This window comes from Camelus dromedarius, chromosome 4, assembly GCF_036321535.1.
Source record: "Camelus dromedarius isolate mCamDro1 chromosome 4, mCamDro1.pat, whole genome shotgun sequence".
Taxonomy (NCBI): Eukaryota; Metazoa; Chordata; class Mammalia; order Artiodactyla; family Camelidae; genus Camelus; species Camelus dromedarius.
This window is the reverse complement of record NC_087439.1, coordinates 64,229,895-64,242,062: the sequence shown is the minus strand read 5'-3', so window position 1 is coordinate 64,242,062 and position 12,168 is coordinate 64,229,895.

Sequence of the window (12,168 nt, the reverse complement as noted above, 5' to 3'; positions counted from 1 at the left end):
GGACACAAACTACACAATCTTACAAAAGAAGAAATATACAACCTGGATAGCCTAATAATTACTGAAGAGATTAAATTCATAGTTAAAACCTTCCCACAAAGAAAACTCCAGGTCTTTATGGTTTTGCTGTTGAAGTCTCCCAAAACAAAAGACATGACATCAATAATGCACAACCTTTTCCAGAAAACAGAAAAGAGAGTGAATATTTTTCAACTTATTTTATGAGGCAAGTATTACTTTGACACTAAAAGGAGACAAAGATATTACAGGAAAATAAAACTACAGACCAATATGCCTCATGAACATAGATGCAAAAGTTCTAAATTCAATTTTAGCAATTCAAATTCATTTCTCCAAAATCTGTAACTATCTGGAACTGTCTGACCAATGCAAAACAATCTTTAGGGAGAGCTGTAGCTAATGACTCCTTTAAGATACATATGTGTGTGGATGTCTGTGTGTGTGTGTGTGTGTGTGTGTGTGTGTGTGTGTATACATTTGAGAAGTGCCTTCAAATGAGTTTAGTCCATGTGGCATGGTGCGCTACTCTTTGCCCAACCTCTTATCTCTTTTCAAGGTAATATATATTATATATTTGAAGTTCGTAGACTTTCTTAGTCTACTGGCAGTCATGAGGAGAAGGGACTTCTCAAATTCAGCTTCTTTCCCTGCAGCTAGAAATTGGTATACAGTAATATTTTACTAGAGGAGATAAAATGGTAACTTTTTACTTTGTACAAGTCTTTTATTTTACTCACTGGTTAGTGTGAAGGAAGATTTTTCTATGACTGTACTCTACATTACTGCCTTCCATTAAAGTCTCTACTGAAAGCTAGTGCCTTTCAGTTTGTACAAGTGCCATTTTTTTGAAAAGGCTGGAAATCACACTTCTAACCTTGATGAAAGATGCCAGCTTTTCCCGATAGTGACCTTAGACACGAAGAATTTTCAGCAATGCGGTCTGATTTCTATATCTTACTAAAGTTCAAGTTTGCCACCAGAGATATTTTTACTGTGAAAATTTGGGGAGAAGTGAATAAAATAAAACTCTAACTCAAAGATCCCAATTCCAACGTTTGAAGGAATGGTACATTCCTTTTGGATATGTCTCTTGATACATCAGTTATAAAAGATGTAAAATTAAGTACAGGACAAGATTAAGTGAAACATAGATGCTAATATTTCTACCCTTATTATGTGGTAAAGTCTGACTTAACTACAACGAGAATCCTGAGTTTAGTATTTGCCTTAGGAACTGAAACTTCTATGCAAAATTCAGCAAGAACATAAGATGAGCAATAACTATGATTTATTTCCCACAGTAAGCATAGTTAACTGGAGGCAACACAGGAATAAACAATTTAAAGCTGAAAAAGAAAGTAAACTGTGACTGTCTACTCTAGTGTCTTCTGGCGGACCCGTTTAAAGCTCTGGTCTAAATACACAGACCCCACCACGGGACAATAGAATTTTGTGCCTTTGAAAATTCTCGTACGAAAAATTGATTTAAACTTTCCGTTTACTTTTGTCATATAAACTTCAAGGTCAATATGAATAAAATAGAAGGCCACTTTGAGAGTCCTATTTTACTGTGATACTGTGTACAGTAGTGGTCAGGGATTTCGAATGCATTTAGGGTAGAAAATAAGACTGGACCATCTTAGCATGCATAAGCTGGTGGACTCCAGCAGAAGCAGCCCTGAAATATATTCTGCACACTGAAAGGGTTTTAAAGGACTTGGGCTTCTTTCAGCATCACAAAGCTTTTCTTTTTTTCTTAAGCAGTTTGGCTTGACTCTGTAAGTTTGTGTCAAACAAACTGGGACAAAACTTTGTATCTCTGGCAGAAAGGAAAAAATCTTTACTCTTTAAAGATTTCACAGAGTACTCCTAATTCTCCAGTCACTGCAGCATCCTCCTTTACTCCCAGTGCCCATGCTTTACATCTTTATAACTATGATGAGGTGTCTAGGTAACCCGCTCGCTGTCCTCTCTCTTACAGGAATTCTTCACATTGACCAAATGGAGAAGAATCCTGCTGGTCTCAGGAAATACCAAATATTCTCCCATTTCTGCATTCTGGCTTCCTTTCTTTATCCTATCTGGAAATGGCACAGAAAAGAATGGCTATGTACATTAACAATACAAACACGAGTTCTCAAACAGCTTCAACTTGCTAGAGGGCTGATGCCAGTAATACAAACAGAATAAAAATTTTAAGTGCTCTAAGTATTTCAGAAGTGTTCATTTTTAAATAAAAAGGAGTGATCTGAGAATAATGTATTAATCTCTATTCATTAAAAGAAAATACCTGTAGAATAATAAGTTTATTTTCCTCCTGATAATGCTTATGCTCCGGAGTAATTGTACTACATCACTTTTTAATAACTACTTTACATTCTAGCATTTTATTCATTCAAACATTTTCAATAGTTAATCTGAATTGTTAATATCAAGATTCATTCTATTTTCCTTATTAGATTATAAACTCTGTAAGAGTAACTTTTGACAGAGTTTAACATAGTCCATTTACAAACAATGAATTAATGGAGTCGAGATAAACGCAATACTTCTTTAAATTTCCTTATACTAGCATCTGTAAGAAAAAAAGCTGAGCTAAAACGGAAAAAGAAGCATGCTTTAGAGAATTGTGATGATGCTTTTAACATTTCTATGAAAAGCATAAGAGCTAGGAATTTATTATCATTTGGCCAAAATATAAGTGTAAAGTTAAAAATTAAGGCAAATTGGGTTGCCCTGAAGCGTAGCTCTGTTTAACAGAGACACTTGCTGGGGTGGTTTGCTCGTCTGTGGGGCCCTCACTCATAACAGGGGCTGCTTTTCCTTTCATTTGCACATTGGATTTAATAATCGAATGGTGCTTCGGGTCCTGCATGTGGAGAAAATGACTACATTTCTCATGGGGTTTACATCTCTTGTGCTTCTATTACCCACTTGAGGCACACAATAATCATCCACAACGTGTAGCTGAATGATCGCACCAGCTGTGTTTTATGACTATAAATACCACAGGACAACCTTTCGCACACATTTTAAAGCTCAATGTGGCAAACTGAGTTCAGATTAGTCTCACAAATCATAACTGAAATGCATTTATTTCTGAAATCAAACATGAAACAAGCCTGATGTTCATTCCCAAAGACTTAATAATACTGATCCTAATTTTTCTTGAAACTTATTTATCTGGGTGATTACAAAAAATAAAATTGAAGATATTTTAAGATGACAGAGGTTAATATTTTATGACTTCTCCTTAAAAACTTGTAGTTAAGGATATTTCAGGTGTTTATTTTCAGAGAAGAGTCAGTCTCATAAATGAATAGCACCATTTAATGATCAATATAGGTGAGCTACTGGGATTAAATTGTAACATATCTTTATGTTAATGAAAGTGACAGCATTTTATGTGTAAAATAATGACAACTAGTCTCGAACTCTCACTTCTAAATCATTAAGTAAAATTTTCTATTATGTGTCTAATTCATATGTCATATCAGAATTCCTTTCTCCCCTACATATTCCTGAGGTTGGTTTAATAAATCTCTTATCTCAGGATTTAGGCTTTCAATATTGAATGACTTGCTTTCTAAATATTTGCTATACCTTTGTTTTCTTCACCATTGATTAGGCACATCAATTCTTTCCAGTTTTTGAAATACGGTACCTGGGACATACTTTTCTCTGATCACACAGTAAGAGAATTCACCCAATTTTCTCTACAAAACAATACCAAGTGCTGGGGCTTGATATATTGTTTTGTTCTGCTCTGTTGTCTAATAATATGATAAACTTCTTTCAGCCTTGAGATAAGATGGAAGAAAAATGAAAGGTCTGAAAACATGGCAACACTTGGGAATAGAAAAAGCCACATCAGAATTAGACTTTTGAGTCACAGACTGAAAAAGCTCGAACCTATTTACCATGAATTGCTCAAAGGAAATACAAAAGCACCTTGTGAAATATGTATCTCACTTTATATTGAACACATTTTCTAAATTTGAAGAACTTGACAGTTTTTACCCATATTCTTTTCTTGTCAGTAGCAACAGTGTCATCAATTGTTGTAGTGGAAGCATCCTGTCTTAGATTTTCCTGCTTTTCTACCTCATCAGTTGGCACAATCCAGACGAAACAATTAGAAATACCTAAGGGAGGTGACTTTTTGCCCATCAATCAGCATCTTTATTGAACACTTTCTAAATATTTTGCACTCTGCCGTAGAGTAGAGGCACCTCTCTCCATTCACCAGGAGTGAGTAATCTAGTCATTTCATGATGCACTTCCACCATATTTGTATTTTTTCACTTAAAATGATCAAAATCCATGGACTGTGTTCAAGTATAAAAATGATTCTAACTTTGAATCAATAATCTTTGAATATTTTAATCTTATTTTCTTTCATTCTCATTCTAGGCTTTGTCTTTTTCTGATGAAACTAGTATCTATACTCTCACTCAAACTGGCAAACTTTAACTTTGATTCCTCTCATGTCTTTATACGAAATAAATGAACAATTCTCATAAGACCTACTTCTTCTATAGTTCTTGCATCCATTCCCACGATTCACTCCTTTTTGCTTAAGCTTAGTCCTAGGCATTACTGAGTTTTCTCTTTCTAGTCAAAATTACTTCTTATCTCAAGTCTGAGCTCCCCACTCTCCCCATTCCAATAACATATTTTTTTCTAGGTTAATATTCTCATACAGGCACTATAGGTAGTCTTTGTTGTGCTTTTTATTAGATATTTTGAGAGATTTAATTTCTATATGCTTTCTAATTCATAAAACACATTCATCCATTTAATGAAAAACTACTCATTAAACTCCTACTGATTGTCAATCACTGTTCTAAGTACTGCAGTTATGACACTGAATCTCTGCTTTGCAAGCTTATTTTCCAGTAGGGGGAAGACAAATATAAAACAAGCAGAAATAAAATAAGCACAATAATTTTAGGTACCAGTAAGTTCTCCAAAGACAATGAATTAGGGTATAATGATATACCTTCTCTAGATAGTTTGGGAAATGAGAGGCTAATGCAAGAAGTTTGGATTCAGTGGTCAAGGAAGGTGTCCTGACATTCTGGGTAGGATCCAAACAGCATGAAAGTGCCATTCATGAGAAGATCTGGGGCAAAGTATTCAAGGAAGAAGAACACTGAGTATAAATGTCCTGAGGTAGGAAGGATTTCAGGAGTGTTTGATAAGAAGAAAGAGGATCAGTGTGGAGAATAATGAACAGGGCCAGAGGAGGGAAGATAGAAGTGAGCTCAGAGAGCAAGTCAAGGATCAGAGTATCGGTGGCTTTATAGGACATGGGACATTTATAAGGTGTTTGAAATGTCTACATGCAATAGAAAACACATGAATTTTAAGTAAAGCAATTAATTAATCTGGTTTATATTTATATTTATAAAAATAAGTATGATAATGCAGAATAGACTAAAAAAGCAAGAAGGAAAGGAGAAATACCTGAAAAATAATAGTGACTTGGGCTAGAATGCTATTGGTGGATATGCTGAAAAGTGAAAGGATTTAACTATTTCTGGAGGTTGATCCATCAGGACTTGCTTATATATTGGACAAGAGTATGGGAAAGAAAATGGAATTATGCATTATTTTTAGGTTAGTGACCTAAGCAACTAGGTAGATGGTGACACAATTTATGTAATTATAAAAGACGGAGGAAAAACAGGCTATAAGAGGATTTCAAGAGTTCAATTATGAACACATTAATACTGAGGTGCCTATGAAATATTCAAGTAGATTCTTGAACAAGAAGATACTTAAGCAGAAGACAGGATTCTGGTGCTCAAGAGAGTGGTCAGGACTGGTGACATAAAGGTAGAGTCATTAGAAAATATATTAGGAACCATGGTCATACAAGATATTACAGGGGTGGAGAATATGGATAGAATAGGATGTAGAATTGAGCCCTGGGGTATCCAAAATCTAGATCTTGAGAAGGCGGGCCAGCAAAGGGGACTTAGAGAATGGTTTGGGAGACTCATTGCAGCTGTAGGTTTAGTGTCTCAGATGCCAAAATAAGCGTTTTTAAAAGGAGGAGTAATCAACTCTTTTGAATGTTGCTAAGATAATAATTAAGATGAGGAAAAGAAGAGGCCATTGAATTGGATGTTTTTGGTGACATTAACAAAAGCAAGTACAGTGGAGTGTGGTATAGAATCTGAATGATTTCCCTAGGTATAACTGAAAATTTAATAATACTATGAAAATCCACAATGGATGGTGAAACCATCCTGAAGATTGCATCATATAAGAAAACATTCTTTAAAATCCTAGTAGGTTAACTTTGACTAATAGATCTAGGATAGTTTTAAGTGACAGCAAATACAGGAAAGTGTTTTGGTATATTACAATTGAGAGTCTTCTCTATCTGCATGGGAATCAAGTCCAGAATACGAACTTCAAGAAAAAGCTGAAGGCAAGAAAGCAAAGGGTGGTACTAGCATTGTTGGCAAGATTAATAAACAAAAATCTTGGAGATGCTAATACGTCAAGGCAGAAATTACATTACTGTAAATCTGTGAATTATTTGTGCAATTAGGACAATGCACAGAAATCATAGTAAAGTATTGCATTCCCCTTACTGGTTAATGGAGAGAATGCAGGTGGGGAAAGGGGATTCAAAATCCTGAAATGCTCTGAGTGTGCTTAGAAGTGCTCCAAGTTCATAAGTACATGCCATGTCCTAGTAGACAAAACACCTAGTTGAAAATTCTCAATAGAGTCATTCCCTGGTGTTCATGGGGGACTGGTTCCAGGACCCCCATGGATACCCAAATCTGTGGATGCTCAAGTCCCTTAAGAAAAATGGCATGCTACAGGCAGCTCTCCGCACCTGGGGTTCCTCCACATCTGTGGGTTCTGCATCCGTGGATATGGAGGGCCAACTGTATTGGAATTCATGTGCTGGCTTAAAAACTGCTACTCTAAAATCGTATGAAAGGAGTTACAATGCAGAGCTCATCTATTTCTCTCTGCTTGCTCTGTGCTAGCTTTGCAGTGACATTTATGTAATTTTACTTATATGCAAATTTATGTTAATGATATCACTGATGCTTGGAATCTATATTGACATGGCATGAAAACAAAGTACTATAATTAAAGCTTTGTGAATATTGGCCATTCTGAAAGGAACTTTGAAATATCAATGAAATTCCATTGTGGATCCAGTGTGTCTTGTCTATGTGTATTGAGTATTTTGAGATTTCATTACATACGCCTTTGCCAGCATCAAGCTTGAAATAGATGTGACAATGTAGGAGTTTCTCTATAAATATACTTTAAAAATAATAATGGATGGGCAGTGCCTCCCTGAGATTGTTGTCTTAAAAATATTTCCACTATTTTCTTCTTAGATAGATGTTTAGAAAATAATATATTTTGATTTTTTTAAAACCACTAATTAACTTTTGACTTCTAAGTAGCCTTTGATACAATTAACTTTAAGCCGTAAATGAAAGTGAGCTTCAGGGATATTTATTCTATAGACATTGTAATTAATATTCTTTGTAGTTTATATAATGAAATATATAACTCTCTTTAGGGACAAATTCAGTTGGGAAATAGGTGGGATTTTTAAGAATATATTAATTTAAAGGCTCTCAGACGATAGAAGAATTGTTGGTTCTAGACCGACTGGACTCCTGTTTGTTTTCTTTGTGAATATTTTTCTTACTGCACATTTGCTTTTTCTACCCATGCATCACAGCTGCGGTCTTATATATTTCATTTCCTCTTTATATTTCACTGAAGCAGCTGCATTGTTGTATCAAATGGTGGTAAGTTTTGATCACATGCAGTCTAACTGCCTGCACAATTGGATTGCTGTGAATCTCTAACATGAGTACATGCCTATCTCTACTGCTGTGTGTAACAGACTTTTTTTTTTATTCCTAGAGCACATAAGTTATTGATCAGCAAGATAAATTGATATGCAATCATTTATATTCAGTTACTATCTGCTTTTGGTGTGAATCTCAAATGGATGAATGTTTTTATATGCCTTTTGTGTTAGAAAAGTCAGCTGTTGGTAAGATCCTCTTTTGCTATACTTGTTATCGTCAACAATCATTTACTTACTTGTAAGCTGTTTAAAACTAACCTGTTCTACTGATAATTCAGTGTATGTGAATAGATAAGCAAATGTGGATTAGCACATATTTGTATAGAATTTTTCTAATGTACCATCCAGATAGTACTATTACCATGGTTATGCATACAAACAAAAACATACACAAGGAACAACAAGGTCAGAACACTGGCTTACAGTAAAGCTTACATTGAGCCAGCTCTCCTGTCAAAAACAGTTATCTACTCTGGATAAAATATAATACACACACACACACACACACACACACACACACACACACACATATAGTTATTTAGGAGCACTGAAGAGTGACCAAAATCAGGCAGAAACTGGAGGGAATTCACTTTTTGAAAGAAAAAAATCTTACTGGATGAAAGTCACATTGATACGACACGCTATGAGTGGAGCTCAGACAGAAAGCTGTAGTTTTATTACATGAGGAGTCAGTGGTTGGAGCACAGGGTTGAAAGCGGCTGGAAATTGGGAGGCAATCCCACAAAAATGTGAAAGCCTCATAAAAGGTAGACTTTGGATTTAACACCTCTTATAGTTTTGTCTGATCCCTAATCTATGCATGAATGAGACAGACTCCAAGCACTCCAGGAAAATCCAAAAACCCAAAACAGCAACAGTTGAATGGATAAAAATACTGAGCAGAAATTTTGATAGCTGCTTCCTGTAGGGGGAAGAGAATTTGCTATTGAGTTAGAGAGACTCTAGGACTACGGGGACAACTAAATAGATCATTCTTTACAATGCATAAAACCAAGCCTTCACAAGATCAAGACGATCCACTAGTAATGTAATTGACTGAGAGGACAAAACTCAATAATCATTAGAGGAAGATAACAGCATCCAGATGCACTAAAAATATTACTGCAATTACAGGATTTGTTAATAAAACAAACCCCTACCTCCAGAAAAAAAAGGTCAAGAGAAAAATGAATCAACAGAAATAGAATCACAGGTTATCTCAAGATTTAAGTTATCAGGCAAGGACTTTAAAAATTTTTTTGATAAATATATGAAATACACATGAAAAAGATGGTTTAAGAGATGGAGAATTTGAAGAAATGTATAAAAATTATTAAAAAGAACTATATGGAAAATCAACAATTAAAAAACAATAAAAAATGAAATAAAAAATTAATTGAATGGTTTAACAACATATTAAATAAAAAAGGGAAATGGATTAGTTGACTTTAAGACAAGCAAGTAGATGTAATATAAACTATAACACAGAGAAAAAAATTTGAAAAAAATATTAATAAAATCTCAGTAATATGAAGGATGGTATCAAATGTTTAACATACATGTAATTGGAAGCCCAGAAGAAAAGGAAGGAAATAAGGAAAAATAAAATGTTTGAAAAAATATCTACTGAGATGAATTCTAAATTTGATTAATCACAACATTAACAGATCCAGGAAGCTCAGTTAACCCCAAGAAGGATAAATACAAAGGAAATTTAATTTAATTATTAAAATCAAAGATAAAGAAAAGACAAGATATAAAAATCTTTATAGGCAACCAGAGAAGAAAAGTATATTACAAACAGATGACAGCAATGGTGGGCAAAAATAAAATAACAGAGTAATATCTATGAAAGGATGCAGAGAAAAAGAGGAAAAAAACCCCAAACAAACCCTGTTAACTTAAAATTCTACCTCCGGGAGGGTGGGGGGGAACTCTTAAAAGTGAAGCAGAAATAATAAAAATATTTTCAAATAAATAAGAACTGGAAAAAAGAATATTGTAAGCTATATTGATTAAAAAGAAATGATGCTAAAAAGTCCTCAATAGTTTTCCAGATAAAGATAAAAAGGGTGGACAAAGATTGAGTGGGAGAAGCGATCATGGAAAACAAATAGGAGGATGGTAGTTCTAAGTCCAATTAGGTCAATCATTACATTAAAATTAAATATACAAAAGACTATAATTAAAGATCAAATGTACCATTTACTATAGACAATTTTAAATATAAAGACAAGGACAGGCTGAGGTAAAAATCAATTAGATATATCAGGCAAATACAAAGCATATGGGAGTTGCTTTGACTATGTTAATGCCAGTTAATTTCAAGACACAGGATTTACAGAGATAAAGAGTGATATTTCATAAAGATAAAACATTTTTTAGGAATAATAACTCTAAACGTACACATACCTAGTAACAAACTAAAAAATATACAAAACAAAGATTAACAGAAGTAATGGAAAAATTAAAATAAAGAGATGAAGCCTTTAACATCTTTATCTCTGTAATTGATAGAACAAATAAACAAAAACAAACCACCATAAATATAGTAGATTTGAACACCACTGTCAATCAATTTGACCAAATTAACACTTATGAAACATTAAAATGCACCTTGTTTTCAACTCTATTTAGAACAATCACCAAAATAGACCATATGCTGGCTATAAAAGAAGTCTCAGATTTAAACATATTACGATTATATAAAGTATGTTTTCTGGTCACAATAGAAATAAATTAAAAACAAATATGATAATGTAGAATATTCTCCACACTTTTGGAAATTAAGCAGCATACTTCTAAATAATCCATGAATCAAAGAAAAAAATCACAATAAAGTTAGAAAATATTTTTATCTGAATGATAATCAAAATTTGTGCATTATGTCAAGATCTCTGGGACATAGCTAGATAGGTCTTGAAAACCTTATACTACAAACATTATTAGCATTGTATGGGAAACTACAAAACATTGCTAAGAGAAATAAAAGAAGAGTTACAAAAATGGAGAGATATACAGTCTTCAAGAACTGGAAAAATCAGTGTTGTTTTTGGGAGCCCATGATTGGGTTAACAAATTGTAACAGATCCCAGCTGCTTATCTCCTTAAAGAAGATGTGCTTAGTAACTGCCTTGAGGTTTTAGCAGTGACACAGGCCCCCGGCTATAAACGCTGGGTGGGCGTGCCTGCTGTTAATCTTCTATCCCCAAAACAGCCTTGGGCTGGAATGGTAAACAACTTATAAAAAGCTGCAGACTCAGAGGTGAGAAGGCTGGTTAGCCAATGAAGGATAAGATCCCCTGAGGGGGGCAACCTAAGACAGGCACAGCCACCTGAGTCCAAGCTGTTAAGCAGCTGATTCTCATAAATTCAGCCCTGATAAGCTGACCGGCTCAACACAAACATGATTCACCAAAAAGGGTCTTCTGGCCTTGAGCCAAACACCAACAATAAACAAAGCCTTTGTACTCATTGTGATCCCACCCTGTCCTTCCCTAAATTCCTGCATTCCTCCTTTGACTGTATTCAATAAATATGGGAGATTTGAGAGGCTCCTGGAGTTGGCTCCAGACTCCCTCTGGCTCTCTTGACTTTTTCACAGAGTCTTGAGTAGTTCATTCCATCTCGGTGGGACTTCTGCTGGCCAGAACCCACAACTGGTGACGAACCCACAATTAAGATTTAAATATTCCCTAAATGGATCTCAGATTCAATGTCATTTCAGTAAAAATTACAGGAGTTATTTTTTGGGTAGCATTTGACAATCTCATTCAGAAATGTGTAAGCAAATGTAAATGACTTACTAGAGTCAAAGCAATCTTGCAAAATAATAAACTTGGGTGATTTATACAACCTGATGACTACGGTAAATCCAGAAACTATTATTTGTTAAGCATAGACAAATAGATCAATGCAACAGTACAAGCCTGTTCGATAGCTCAGCCATTTCATTTCTTAACATTTACCCAAGAGAAGGAAATCATATGTCCACCAAAGACCTGACAAAAATCTCATAGCACTTTTTATTCATAATAGCCAAGGCCTGGAAATATCCTAAATGCCTATCAACATGATAAAGGACAAGCTAATATTGGCATATTGACTCAATTGAATTCTCCTGAGTTGTATAAAAGGCATAAAGTCCTGAAACATAGGACAACAGACAACATGAAGAGCCTCAAAACAATGAGAAAAAGTCCTACGCATAAGATTACGTGTAATATAACTCCATTTACATCAAGTCCTAAAATAGGCAAAATTAAGATAGTAGGACTCAG